Consider the following 15,907-nt stretch of genomic DNA (forward strand, 5'->3'; position numbering starts at 1 on the left):
TTTTAAGTGGTTTCAATGTAAGTCTTTGCGGTCAGTTGTAACTGGATCGTTATTTTCAGAGTAACGCGCTAATTTTGGATGTTAGTAATCCGGAGGGAAATGGTATTCCTTTTTAAATGAAGTACCTAGGAAAGGTAACATATTACTTTTTGCACCTAACACACCCAAAACACAAAGAATCCAAAGAGACATTAAAGCAAAAATATTTAGCTTTTTTTTTAGGGAACCACACCATATATTTTAAGACAAAATTTAACAAACCCTCCAAACCCACTCATCCTGGAACAGCTAATTATTCAGCGCATTCTATTCCACTGTGTGACGTTTGACTGTTTCATAAAATCTGTGAAATACTAATAATGCCACAGCCTGTGTCCCATATCAATATAAATGTACCACTTAAAATTTGCCTCCCTCCCGCAGTTACTTAAAACTATTGAGTCATTTTTGTCCTAAATTGTGGTTTCAAAACAAGGTGCAAGCAAAGTTCTAATGTAAAAAAAAAACTGATAAAGAGGATACTAATGTATTTAACTTTAGTGCAGATGGGGCTGGGCAAAGGAGAAAGAGTGCGCGTTTCCTGTCCTGTGCATAGCACCGCCCATTCCTCTGGCTAACCCAAACAAATTCCTTTTGGTGCTTTGCTAAAGCCTCTGGGTAAAAGGTTTGTTTCGAGTAAAAGTTTGTTCTGTGAGTTTTCATTATAGAGTGCCTCAACAGTGAACATAAATTGTTAAATGAGCTTTCACATACAGGTAAGATTGGGCCTAAAAAATTCAGCCTGACCCGACCCAAGTCGCGGTTATATAAACCAGAAACCGCCCACTTAGGGCCATGTCCTTCAAATCATATTTCATAGCAGCATCAAAATAAAGTGCGCATTTTGGCGGCGTGCAGCGAACGAACCTGAAACTGAATGAAACAGCACCAAAAAGAAAATCAGATTCTGCAGATGACTAGATGCAAATAATAAAATATATAGCCGAAAAACAAAATGTTTGTAAAGCTTGTCAGTCCTCGGCAAGAAGCGGAAATGACATCTGACGTGAGGGATGTGGAGGAGGAAGCGGCGTGTCTTTTACCCCAGCACCGAGGATGAAAATTTCTTCGGATTTAGTGATTTGGAGTTAAACTGATAGCATGATAAGTATTTTCTTTATCTAAATAGTTACTTGAGTAAAAGTAAGTGCATGCTCTGCAGATCCTCCACAAAGAACAAAAGAGAAAAGAAAAAAAACGGCGAGAAAGAAAACTGGTTGTGGGCTGGGTTTGGGTCTGGGCCCAATATCTTACCTCTTCTTCCACATAAAGGACTATTTAGCGATTTACAGCCAAAATGGAATCTGCTGGTGTGACACCCTGACTGTAAACTGTGGTTAAAATTGTGCCCTATATAACCTGGATCGAACCCCATAATTATCATTATTGACTTGACTTCGCGTGTATGGAAAACTTCTCAGTGTGAAGCAATCTATCTATCTATCTACCCGGGTCATATCCCTCGAGAGGGGTGACCAACAACAAGACAAACACTTTCACAAAAACAAAGAAAAGAGGAAAAAGTAGCAAAAAAAAAAAATAACCAGGGCTAACCCAAATTCCCAAACAAGTTAAGCACCTCTGCACCCGAGTTGGTCATGCTTTAGTCCCTCCAGATGAAACAGGACACAAGAAAGAGGCGATGTCCATTGGGTCAGGGTGACACAACATACTCTTCTGCTTAACAGCAGGGCCCAACAGCTTTCACTGGTTTACCCCTGCCGCATCATACAGGTGCCCTGCCCATCCCTTAAAACGCGTCCAAACATCCCACTATCCTTTTACAACACCTCTCCACTCATTCCTATCACCAACAAGAGCTCTAGCTTCCAATATATTGCGACCTCTTGCCTGCAGTGCACTCATAACACCATCCATCCACGTCAATCGCGGCCTTCCTCTTGGTCTCCTTCCATTGACTTCTGCTCTGTAGATCCTCCTTAACATTCGCTCCTCATTCATCCTCTTCATGTCTCCAAACCAACCGAGTACTCTCTTTTCCACACGCTTGCTAAGTTCCACCACAACTCCAGTTCGCAGGACAAGGACTAGGAACCTTCCCGTGGTGTCCTGCGAAGGGCTCTCTCCCGGGGAGCCTTACGAATCCAACTCAATCCACTCAGACTCGCTCTCTCTTTCTTTCTTGGTCCTCTCTCTTTCTTTGTCTCTCCTTTTCTCTCTTCCCTCTTTACATTCTTGTCTCTCATTTTCTCTATCCCTCTCTTTCCTACTCTCTCCCCACCTCTCTCACTCTCTTTTCCCCCTTTTGCGTTTTACTCTGTCTGACTTTCTCTCTTTCTATCTGTCCCTCCCTTTCTCTTTTTTCTACTCTCCTCTCTCCGTTCTTCTTAGGGTGGGCAACTTCGAGAGCGACCCTGGCCCCCAGTCCAAATGCCAGTGGTGCTTTCGAACCATTCGCTGCAACCACACCCCAATCACATGTACTACCTGCCCACGGGGCTTCCATAAATCATGCACCGGCCTGTCCGAACGTACTAAGGACTTCAGAGGCTTCGTCTGCTTGGTTTGCTTGGGTAACACCCTGTCAGGCGTGGCGGCACAGGACAGTCGCAGCCCCCTCTCCTTCGGAGAACTAGGGAGCCTCCCATGAGCGAGTCTAGCGCTACTAAGGATTACCTTTGGCGCCTTGAGTGACTCAACGACGACGACAACTCCAGTTCTGTCTTTCACAATCTATTCAATCTTCTCACTCCTAACATACTCCTCAAACACTTGATCTCAAAAACATTTAATTTCCTTCTCAAATCTGCATTCAGGCTCCTAGTCTCTACACCATACAACACAGTTGGCACTCTCATGAAGTCCTCTCTTTACATCCATACTCATACTCTTGTTACTCATTACTCTCCTCAGAGCACCCAAAACCATGCTTCCTTGATTCACTCTGTGCCATACCTCGCACTCCATTCCACCAACTGCAGCCACATCACAACCAATGTACCTAAAGCTTTCAACTTCTTCCAGCACCTGTCCATTCAACCTTATCTCCAACGCCATGCCCACTCCATCACATGAACCCTTCATCACCTTACTCTTGCCAACATTCACACATAACTTACGCCTATCAAACACTCTTACAAACTCCATTACCAACCTTTTCAATGTTTTCTCAGAATCAGCCAGAAGCGCTTGCACAATTTGTGTTTCATCTCTGAGCTCACATGAACGGAGCCATATATTGCTCGCAAGCTATTGGTTACCAACCCCTGTTTTAGATCGTCAGGCTTTCAAATACTTTTTTAATACTGCACACATTGGCAAGCTTAGAGAAAATATGATGAGAGGGACCAACAAAATAAAAGCAGTAAAACTGAAAGATGAAAAAGTAAAAGGCTTGTGCGAGCGGTAGTATTCAGTGTGTTGCATAACATTAACCCCTGCACCCCTCTTTCTTGAATAATGGAGGAAGAGAAAATAGGCTTCTAAGGAACTGACACTGACCCCCGCAGCCCTCCCCTTATACCCTCACACCCTCTTTCCTTCCTTTTAGTTCTAAACTCCCCTTTACCCCTCCTTCTTTTTACACCCACTCTCCTTTTTTTTGCTCTATTTAAAGTCGGTCGGTGATTGGCCAGATCATGATGGCAATCAGCCCAGCCGCTCTGTCAAACCAGAGCCCCCTTTTTTCCTTCCCGCCCCACTTCCAATCATTTTTGCAGCTTTTATGACAACAGAACTTCAAGTCCTGCGTGCTCAAGCTGCATGCGAGTTTATTTACACGCTACGTGTATTCGCAGATGTTTGCATGCGCATCTGTGCATGTGTGTAGAGAAAAGGATTAGCTGGATTAGAGCCCCTATCATCAGAGACCCCCTGTGGTGGGGGAGGAAGCCCCACTGCCCCAACCCAGCCCCTCCAAAATAGGTAATCTCTACATCACTCTGCTTAGAGTGACCTCCCGTGCCCAAAGACTCCAAAAGTCAGGTGTAAAAATTATCGGGCTTTAGAGAAAAAAACACAAAAGTAGAAAACTATCGTATGATTAATGTTGAATTACAGTTGATTTTGGGCAGTGGGTCAGCAACCTGCAGTTCTAGAGACGCATGTGGCTCTTCAGCGCTGCTATGGTGTCTTCGCAGAGCTTTTTCAGAAATGTTAAAAATAGAAAAAGATAGACAAATTAAATCTACATTAACATTTTTTGTGTGTGATGTTTTTTTTTAACAATAAATTACAAATGACTGTATGAATCCTCTATTTATTTTCATTTAAAAATAGATTTATAAATGGCTTTCATTTTTTGTGACTCCAGACATATATGGGTTATTTTTGGGTTGGTTCGTGATGGCTTTTTCAAAAATTTGGATTGCTGAACAAATTGTAGACCAGGGGTGGGCAAATATTTTGAGTCACGGGCCACATAAGGTCAAAAGTCTGGTAAAATGGCCAGTCAAAGAGGACATCAACTTTTTTTTACAGATTGATTTTATGTTTTAATATCATGAATTAGTCTTGAACAGATACCTCAGCAATACATGAGGAAAAAAGGTCATGTAGACCTATCCAAGTTTTCTCTTTTGCGTTTGTGAAGAGTATATGTGGACATCTGTCTAAATGTAATGTATGTCCGTGTTTCCCATACAACAGAAAGGTTCTGGCGGGCTGCCAGGGTTTAATTGGTCTCGCAAGAGTCTCATGGTGTAATAATAGTCAGTGGTTTGCAATAATCTGGTGTCTGTGCAGCCCTTTGAGACTCCTTGTGATTAAGAGCGATACTGATAAACATGACTTGACTTATAAAATGTAATAATATTCTAAAATATACATGAATGTGAAGGTGGCACAGCTGCCGAGTAGTTAGCGCGTCCGCGGCACAATTCTAAGGACATGGGATCAAATCCAGCTACCAGCCTTCCTGTGCGGAATTTGTATGTTCTGCCCGTGCTTGCATTGCACTCCGGTTACTCCAACATTCCAAAAACATGCATGTCAGGTCAATTGGTTGGTTCAAATTGTTCCTAGGTGTGAATGAGCAAGATAGTTGTCTGTCCCTGTGTGCCCTGCGACTGGCAACCATTTCAGGGTGTCCCCTGCCCAGCACCCCTGCGACGTTGCTGAGGATAAGTGGTGCAGAAAATGGATGGATGGATATAAATGTGAAATTAATCAATATAACTTAGATTTTTAATAATATAAGATATCGCAAACGCAATGGTTTTTATCTGTGGGACTTATTTCCTCAAATTGCCGCTTCTATAGATCATGCAGCCCTTCTCACTCTCTCACACGCAGTGCCCGCCACACTCTTAAGTTTATACCTGGTTTTTGACTGTCATGCACACTTTTAGCTACTTTCACTACCTGGCCTACTGCTGTACCATGCCTGCCAGGCAGAAGACAAAACCAAAACTATGTTCCCACTACAACTAGAAGCTAAAGAAAAACAGGAAGTTCAGTCCGGGAAGGGATTTTTTTCAACTTCAGAAAAGGACAATACCAGGAGTAATTTGCATGCCTGTAAATGTATATGTTTTCCTTTAATTTTTTGATCATTACAAATGCCATGTAACGTGTTTTTATTTTTGATTACCTGTATTCCTAAATACTTGTTTATACTGCTGGACAGCACAGCAGCGCAGTGGTTAGCGCATGTGCGGCACAGATCTGAGGTCATGGGATCAAACCTTCCTGTGTGGAGTTTGCATTTTCTCCCCGTGCTTGCGTGGGTTTTCTCAGGGCACTCCGGTTTCCTCCCACATTCCAAAATCGTGCATGTCAGGTTGATTTCCATGTCAGGTTAATTGTCCCTAGGTGTGAATGAGCGAATGAGTTGTCTATCTTTGAGTGCCCTGCGACTGACTGGCAACCAGTTCAGGGTGTCCCCTGCCCACTACCTGAAGATAGCTGGGATGGGCTCCAGCACACCCCGCAACTCCTCTTGAGGATAAGCGGTGCAAATAATATGTTTATACTGCTTTTATTTCTAACGAATAAAGGATTATCTTATCTTATCTCAAACTTGTTTACTCACATCATCTTTGGGATATCTTGCAAACCTCACACAGAATCCTGAACTGTAAAGCGGCCATGACACCATTTTAGAATAAAACGGATTCACTAGAAATTTACTCTTGTAATTTGATCAGGCCTCTAGATTGATTATATTGTATCAAAAGATTGTCATAAATTTTCTAATAAAAATGAAAAAACGCCACAAATCACTCTCAGAATTGAATATAAAAACCTTGAGGTTGTATATTTGTTAACATCTTACAGTTTACACCATGAGAAATAAAACAACAAGGGGCAAAAAACTGCACTGTCCATGAAACGCCAGGTATAGTTTACCACAGGAAATACTCAGTGCATGTCTGCTGTCCATTTGCCTCCTTCCTGCCTTTAAAAATGCTCAGCTGCTGCCACCAATCAGCCCACAAAATCACTCCTCTTCCCTTTTCCTTCCACCATCTGCTGGATCTGGTTGTTTTTGCTAGACCTCCTTCGTTGACCATAAAATTAAGTTCGGCTCAATTCTGCTGATTCAACTTTATCCCACCATACCATTGTTATTCATCGTAAATCAACCCATTAGTATACGTTTCCACAATGCTTATACAGACGCTGCCCTACTTACAAACGCGATCGTTCAGTTAAATTTGTAATTAAATAAGTAATTTTTGCTTCAGTGCTATATTTTGTATGTTTAAGGTTTAAATAAATATGTTAAAGGCTTGTATAAGTAACCTGTATTGTTTTGAAACTGAAAAATAAACGTTTAATAGAATTATATGCCTTAGATCGTTACAAAGCAGGCTGAATGATAAAGCATAGTACTAAATAAACAAAGTTACACATTAGACTCCTTGTGAATAAGAGCCGTACAAATAAACATGAGTTGACTATAAAAACAAAGAGTTAGGAGACTTCCTCCTCCATGGTAAAAAGTGGACGAAAAAAAGTGATCCAACCATTTTCTCAACTGCATCAATCTTTCTTATTCCGCTTTAATTTCAAAAGAAACGGCTCACCTCTTCTTTACACTTTACACCAACCATATTGAATGGATGCACTAGATATTAAACAATGAAAACGTCAAAGTTCTTAGCGTGCTAGAGACACAGTGCAGTGTGTATACACATGAACTAGGAAGTAGAAGCCGGATTTCTTCTTTGGGGTGGAAGCTGGGTGACCTCATACAGCGCCACATGCCGGTAGCTCTGTAGCTACAGTAATGCCCTTTTACTCGGATAAAGGTGCGCACAATACAAAATCTAACTTACGGTGATGTCCGAATGTTTTTCGACATCCCGAAAAATGTTTTCGTATCTATCATTTTGCGTAAGTCGAATGGTCGTAAGCAGGGGGGCGTCGAGACCTTCAGAGTAAAACACAGAGGAGAGTAATATTCTTAAACACTGATTGTGGAACGAGTTGCACATTGAAGTCTAATTTTACCATGTCTATAGCAGTTGAAAACATGAACAACTGGAAGCTAATCCCAGTGACCAGTTAAAGGTAAGGCCGCTGCCCGTCAATGCTGAGATCCAACTCATTTCTGAATAGCATGAGTAACGTTTTAGACCAAAAAGAACGGCGATTAGATGATGAGTGCGCTCAGTCAGGCGGCTTCTCCTGCTACATGTAACATTGGTATTTATGTACTGTTTAGCTGTTTGCTTGCTACCATCAAGTGATTGTATATAGTGAAATTATTCAAAATGTCGTAAAGGAGCTCTTCGCTTATCTACCAGATTAATGCACAATTGGTTGGGCAATCGGGTCTTCCTGTTGCATTTATTAAGATTCATTTTGTGCTCTCGAGCCTTTGTCCAACGTCTCGGTTTCGTTTCATTTAACGCCGGTGTTGAGTTTGTCAACGTGCACTTATTTGCACGGGCATCGTGTTTGTGCTCGACAGAAGCTGCACTGATGACACACGCCAGAGGTGGCGGCCATGAGTAAAAAGGTTTCGACTTTCGTACAGTTACTGTAAAATTTGGCAGTGGCCTTTGCGTTTATCCCAAAAGTGAGGTTGCAGTGTTGAATGTGGGCATTGCAATACAGGTGAGCATACAGCCTCAAATACGTGATGAAAGACTTCACTGAGAAGCAAGACCCCACGTGAACAGGGTTACAGCCTCCCCTTGACAACAGTCCCCTTTTCAGAGAGGAGGGGGGCCACCACACAGGAGAAGGACCTATAAGTAAAGTTTGGATTTGAACTAGAGGAACATTTTTAATGAAAAACAAGAAATGAGCAGAGATGTATGAGGGGAGTGCTATGACATGCATGTGTACTGCCATGTCCGGCTATAAGACTCATCCCCCCTCCCTATTTAAAGGGGTGCATTAACATATGTATGGATTCCCTCGGCCCTGATTATGCTAATCACCTGTCCAGCCCCTGAAGCTCCTAAAATGCTTGTATTTAGCAGTCCGATGAGGTGTACATTCACACACTCTCTCAATGGGCAGATTCTTCCACGTTGCTGCCTTCATTCAGGTCTTCCCTAAACAAAAAAGAATTCAAGTCCAACGTATTCTAGTGGTGGGTCATTTAAGAACGAAGAGCTGGTTCTTTGAAGTGAACGACGAGAACTGGCGCCCCATGAAAAAGAAATACTCTCTATTTCTCTTTCTCCCTCTTTTGCTTTCTCTCTCGTTTTCTTTCTCTAGCTTTTTCTCTCTTTCTTTCTCTTCTATTGCTCTCTCTCTATTTTGCTCACTCTATGTCTAGCTTTCTCTTTCTTTCTCTCACTTTCACTCTTTCTTTCTCTCTCTTTCTCCCTCTCTTTCTATATCTCCTTCTCTTTCAATATTTCTCTCTCCTTCTCATTCTCTCGTTCTTTCTCTCTCACTTTCCGTGTCGGTCTTTTTTTCTCTCTCGTTTTCCCTTTCTTTCCCTCACAACCGCTTGCTCTCTCTCTATTGTTCTCTCTATCTCTTTCCCTATTATTATCTCTCCTCCTCTTTTCAGCTCTTTCAATCCCTCTTGTTTTCTCTCTCCGGTTGTGTCTCACTTTTTCTCTTTTTCTCAACTTTCTTTCTCTAGCTTTTTCTCTCTTTCTTTCTCTTCTATCGCTCTCTCTCTATTTTGCTCACTCTATCTCTAGCTTTCTCTTTCTTTCTCTCACTTTCACTCTTTCTTTCTCTCCCTTTCCCCCTCCCTTTCTCTCTCTCTAGAAGACGCTCGTGAATGGTTAATATGAGTGGCGTTGGCTCGGTGTTTGACATTTTGAATGTCATTGGTAACTAAAGTTTCATTATTATCAGTAATCTGTAATTAAAACAAAACAAAACACATGAACTGTTTGGGAGTCGAAGGGGTTCGACTATTTTCAGCAAGCTGAGCCAAAGGAGCCGGTTTTCTCAAAGGAGAAAGAATTCCCATCACTAACATTTTCAGACAGTACTCGAAGAAGAACGAAAAAGAGCATCAGCTTTCTAACAAAAAAATACAAAGAAAAACAAAAACATCAGAGCAGATTGTGGCTCCAACTCTGTTGCAAAAATTCCTATTGGTGTCTCAAAATCTACACAGCTAAAACAGACGATCTGCTTCAGCCATCACGCAGTCATTTCCCTGGAAAGATAGCCCTCCGTAATTCCAGGTGTCCCCATGATTCCCCGCATTCCTGAAGCGTGGCGAACACTCACTACGACAAATTGTTTTCGTTCCATCAACAAGATCTTTGCTTTCGCATGACAGGTTGCCATGGTTACCTAAACTGTTGTGAATTGAAAGGTTATTCTGGGTTCACGTTCATGGTTTGACATGTCCACTGACTTTTAAGGCATTCCCAAACAGATTATTTTCTTAAATCAGGCGCAGAACGTGTAGTGTTCCTCACCGCAATTATGCAAATATTTAGCAAAATACTCCATGCGCCGGGGAACTCAAGAAAGTCTCAAAGTTGACCCATCAGGCTTGTTTGCTGCAGAGCAAAATGGTGGGTTCCATTAACACAACATGTGAGGAGAGCTCTGTATCATACAGCGATTGTAATAAACATAATTTCTTTGGCCGATTATAATGAAAGAATGTCCCTGACAGATATGTGTATAGAAAACAGTTACAGTGCCAGAAAATTAGATACAGACGCTGCCCTACTTCCGGTCGATCGTTCGTAAGTTGAATTTGTTCTTATGTTGCATCAGTGCTATATGTTTATGTTTTAAGTTTACATAAGTCTGTTTAAGGCTTGTGTAAGTCACCTGTCTTGTTTTGGAAAAAAAATAATATGCTCTATTAAGATAAATAAATTTGAGTTTAACTTACTTTTGGAAGATGCGCTTCAAGAGGTCCTCCTCCGTGATAAAAAGTGGCCAAAAAAAATTCCAATAATTTTCTCAACCGCATCAAGCTTTCTTATTCCACTTTTATAAAAAAAAAAAATGGCTCGCCTCTTCTTTACACTTTACACCACCCATCTTGAATGGATGCATGGGATATTAAACAATAAAAACATCAAAGTTCTTAGCGTGCTAGAAATAAAGTGTATTGTGTTTACACACAAACTAGGAAGGAGAAGCCAAATTTCTTCTTCGGGGTGGTTGCTGGGTAACCTCTCACAGGGCCACATGCCGGTAGCGGCGGAAAGAAGCACTACAGTAATGTCCTGTCCTCGGAAAAAGGTGTACACAATACAAAATCTATCCTACAGCAATGTCCGGATATTTTTTGACATCCTGAAAAGATTGTTCGTATCTAACATTTTACGTAAGTCGAATGGTTGTAAGTAGGGGAGCATCTGTATGCAGCGATATCAAGACAAAGAGAAGAGATGGGTTTTCAGAACACAAGATTGGTAATTCGTGTTTAAGACCCTACATATGATAGTGTTCGATTTCATTACCTTCTTCTATCCTAATTTCATAGAGGCAATTTTACAGTTTTTAGGCATGAAGCACAGTTCACTTGTCATGTACACACCTTTGGGAATATATTAAATGATGAAAATATAGATGATGCACTATCAATCTTAAAAACTGCTGATTTCTTCAAAGCAACCCACTACTTTAAAGGGCCTTCCCAACACTCCTGAATTTGGTCCGATTTCTCAAAACATTTACATCTTTCATCCAGCGGAAAATATCAACACCTTGAGCTGTACCATTAATACATGCACGTGTGACAGAACGCCTGGGCATTCTCCACTAGAACTAACAATTATTTGCCTAAAATAATAGTAACCTCTTCGTCTAACACTTAAAATCATTTTAGCGAGTGGCTTGCAAACATGCTGGTGACCTGCTGTCTTTAAAATGTATCATCTCAGAGAATAATTGGAAGATAACGATTCGATATATATAAATTATATGCAAAAATCATGTACTGTACTATTTCCTCACATTTCCTCATATCTGACACCAAAAACATTCACTGATACAAAATGTCCTCCGATCAATAGATTGTCCATGGTATCATTATAAAATATTCAAGTTAGCACCTCTAAAAACTACGATTTAAATGGATTCCCAAATTCTAAAACATACAAAATGTGAAAATAATACATATTTTTTTGCACAATGTCAATATAAATGTCATTGGTATATTCCAGTTATTTTCAGGGATAATGCATTTGACTTCCTGAGCTTTGACGTCATGTGAAGCAGGACCCTAGAAAAAGTAGAGTAAAAATTAACCCCCAGCAGTGTAAAAATATTCATATTTGAAAAGATTTTTTTTTAAAGTTCATGAGATTATGATGTCGATTTTTAGCTCGGACCAGAAAAGTATCGTATTTTCCGAACTATAAGACGCACTGGATTATAAGGCAAACCCTCCAAAAAATAGTATTTGGGATATACTCCTCATATATAAGGCGCATGCATTTAAACCTACAGTGAGTGATAGGGTTGCATAAAAAATAAATACATACATTTATATTAAAAAATAATAAAACATAAATTAACATTATGAGACCTGGTTTCACCACTAGAACTTATTTTGGCAACAAAGAATGAACGTGTTAACCACAAGAGGGCACTTGAAGAGCCCTATCTTTCACAAAGGCAAAACAGCCACCATATGCAGTATCACTAAAACAATCACGTAATCGTACATGATTTTGTACAAAATGTTAGCATTTAAAAAAATAATCTTTATTCAAGCAATCACAATACGTACGGAAAATTATTGTCCAAAGCAAAAACAAAAAGAGGATTTGAATTGAGCGTTCGAAGGTTGGCGTCTGAGCTTCACTTTTGTTTTCTTTTAGCAATACAAATTAACATGTTAACCACAAGAGGGTGCTCAAAGATCACTCTATATGTTACTCAAAGGTAGAACAGTTAACATATGCAGTATCATTTAATTGCAACTATGCATTTCCGATGTTATCCACCGTATTTTTCGTTTTAAAAGGGGCAACAGATTAAAAATTGCACTTTCAAATTTCTGGCCAGTTTGGGGTTTTCAAGTCACTGTATAGCTTGGAAATTATGTTAACTATTCACATTTATATTCACAGCTAGAAAAGATCTAAAAGCAATTAACCGAACAAGCAAAGTTTTGAACCATGTACTAAATAACTATTAGGCAAATGACCCAAAATAGTGTTTCAAACAAAATCACACATAATAAAGGTTTTTTTTTTTGTTTTCCTTTTTTTCTAGATAGAGCATGCTTTAAAAAAGAGGAAATTTATTGGTTATCGCTCCTCCACCAATTTCCTCAGAACGCCTCTTTTCTATGTAGATAGCACAGCTCGCCTCTCCCTCACCCAGCGCCCTCTGTCAATCTCTGAATTTATGCCTGAGTTGTAACTGACAGGAACACTTTAAACACTTCTCTTTACCTGGCCTGCAGCCGCATCCTGAGGGCCAAACGTATGCGCAGTGTGGACTTTTTTTCAACGACAGAAAAGTACAATGCCAGGTGGGATTTGCATGATAATGGGGTGCTACTGAGGCCAAACCACAACTTGAAATGATCACATCAATAGAGTTCAACAAGAAGAGCGCAACGAGTTGCAACCACAAATGTAAACATGGTACTGTTCCTGAACAAAAACCCAGAGTTATCATTATGGCAACAGAGCCAATGAGAGACAATCAACACAATGCTGTCTTAATTTCCAAAATATTGTGCAAAGATAGGTAGATGTCTTGTTGACATTGTTATACAGTAGTTGTATTTTCGTAACAGTACTGCTTTTTATGGATTAACTCTCTTGGCTTTGGTCCTTCTTTAAACTTTCTAATGTAATTTGCAATGTGGTTTTTTATGATTACATAAAACATTTTGGTGCCTAACATCTTTGTGCTGCGTTTATCAAAATTACAAACTAACTCAGGGGGGAAGGGTTCAATTATTCAATGATCACTGCATTTCCAAGCAAAATGTACCGGATAGGTATCGATAGGTACTACTCTGTATTTACCTGGATTGTATTGATACCAAAATTTCTAGTATCGCCTACCTCTACACACTTCAATAACTTACACACAGACATTGTCCACTTGCGCAAAGCCTCTACAAAACCAGATATATTTTTCATCTTCAAATTTTTACTTGCGAGCAAATGTGGTATCGGTGTAATTGCCAGATTGCATTACGCCTTGCAGAAAGAATTGTGATTGATGACGTGCGTGTCGCAGGGTTGGGTTGGATGGCTTCCATAGAATTTTATGGTACGCTCGCATTGAAGAAACACGGCCACTACTATGCTCCCGCTACACGCATGCTCTCCCCCTCTACCGTTTGATGCCTCCTCCACCCCTCTGGCAGCTAGTGTCGGGAGGGAGGGAGGTAAAAGGAAGAGGGAGGGAGCGATCGGAGGAGGGAGGGAGAGAGAGGGAGGCCAGACCACCCTGCTTCTTATGGCAGGCCTGAGTGTTTACATTGCCGTGGCTCACTCTGTAATACATCTGGCATTCTGAGGCCACTCTCTCCAGCCAGGGATGGGGGAACATGGAGGGAAAGAGAGAGAGCTTTCTGGCAGAGAGAAGGAGAAAGAGCGGGAGGGAAGAGGGTAATTCTCTGCACAAATCTCTTGCGTTCGGTCATTCGCAGCGCTCTCTGCTTTTCAAATATGAGCGCCAGCGAGAATCCAAAATGTAAACGGAGCGGCTTGGAGGAATCTCTCTGAGTGTCATTTATGAATGAGAGTGAAAATACCTCTAATATGGTTGTGTGCACACACTAAGAATATAACGACGAAAGTTTTTCGCCTATCCAGTCGAACTCGAACTTTACTCGAGTGAACCAAATTCATACTTTGAAGGGGAAATGTGTCCCAAGTTGAACAACAGCAAATCTGAGACCACTAATTGTCTTTGTTGATGATGTCATCACAAAAGAATACCTAGGTAGGAAAATGGAATAGCCGCATTTATACCATAATACAGTCATACCTCAAAATACAAGCACCTCCAAATACGAGAATTTCGATATATGAAATCTTTTTCCACATATAACAGAAAATTTAAGTTACGAACATTCCCAGAAGCTACCACTAGAGACCGCTCGCGATGGCTCACTTGTCGCGATCCAGCAATTTTTAATGACACTTGCCTTGGCCATTACATTTTGAAGAGGGAGTAAGAGACAAATCTACTTGGATACGTTTTTCTTCAAAAGACGTTTAGAAAGGGAAAATGTTGCGAGTACAGCTAGAAGGGTGAAAGAAAGTGATGAATAAAACTGAAAGTTACAACTTTAAGTGTTACAGTAAGTGCTTGCGTAATCTGAACAGTCTATCGTGCTCCTCCTGCATCCTTCCCTCAACTCTACTTGGACCACGTTTTAGCAATCGTCGCAAAATAAACACACGTTTTGTTTCCTTATGATCATCTTATAAATCTCATTACTGTAGTCACTATGTTGAATTGGGGATCATGATAATTTTGATACTTTTGGAGGACGGACCAATTATTTTTTTAATTATTTCATACAAGGAAAATTCTCTTTTTCCACAAGTAATTCGAGCTATGTGCACAATCCTGGAATAAATGAAGCTCGTATGAAGAGTAAGGCTGCAACTATTCATCAATGTTATCGACAAAAATCGATAATAGAAACAGTCGAGAATGGTATTGATTGAATTGATCATTTTTCCTACGGAGAGAGGCGTCTCGGCGTGAATATAATCTATAGTGAGAATCGCTCATGCGCAATAGCGTGTCCGTCTCAAGTGGTAACATAAACATACAGAAATGGCGGCGTCAACCTCAAGTACACGGTTGATTCTGTGTCTGGAGCAAAATTTACCCTGATTGAAAACGTTTAACTCTAGAAAAAATGCACTTAAAATATTATTTTGTATTTTAGATAACTTTTTGGTAACACACATGCTTAATTTAGTTGTGTCTGCAGTGCAATGTAATCAACTTCCTTAAGAGCTGTATGCCATTACAATTATTTTTTAAAAATCATTAATAATTTGATAAGCTACACTAAAATTAATATCATTATGCGATTAAATATCGTGAATTTAGATTTCTACTTTTTATTTTGTTCAAATTCTACATGTCCCAGGAGCAATTATCCACCCTGTTAGAATGTGCTCAATTGCCTCCCAAGAAAGACTACATATCCATAAAAGCCATTCACAGGAAGTGACATATGTTTGATTTTGGTGGGAATTTCACTGTGGAAAAAAAGGTAAGTTTTAACTTTTACCCTTCGCACTTTTTATTCTATTTTAAATGTGTTATACTTGTATTAGGCACAATTAAAGTTCTAGACTGTTAGGGTAAATTATGGAAAATGTTTATAGAGTACAATTTTTTAAAAGACATATTATGTTTAGCTTTTGAAAGTAAGCTGGCTAAAAGTTGATTAGCTTGCCCCGTTAGGTCTATACTGTAAACCTAATTGGTTGGAGTAGGAACACAACAGGGGGGAAATTATGTCAGGGAGTCATAATACTAATACTAATAATAATAATTAGTAATAATAATA

The sequence above is a fragment of the Urocampus carinirostris genome, chromosome 5 (genome assembly GCF_059441175.1).
Source record: "Urocampus carinirostris isolate Australia breed hairy pipefish chromosome 5, RoL_Ucar_1.0, whole genome shotgun sequence".
Classification (NCBI taxonomy): Eukaryota; Metazoa; Chordata; class Actinopteri; order Syngnathiformes; family Syngnathidae; genus Urocampus; species Urocampus carinirostris.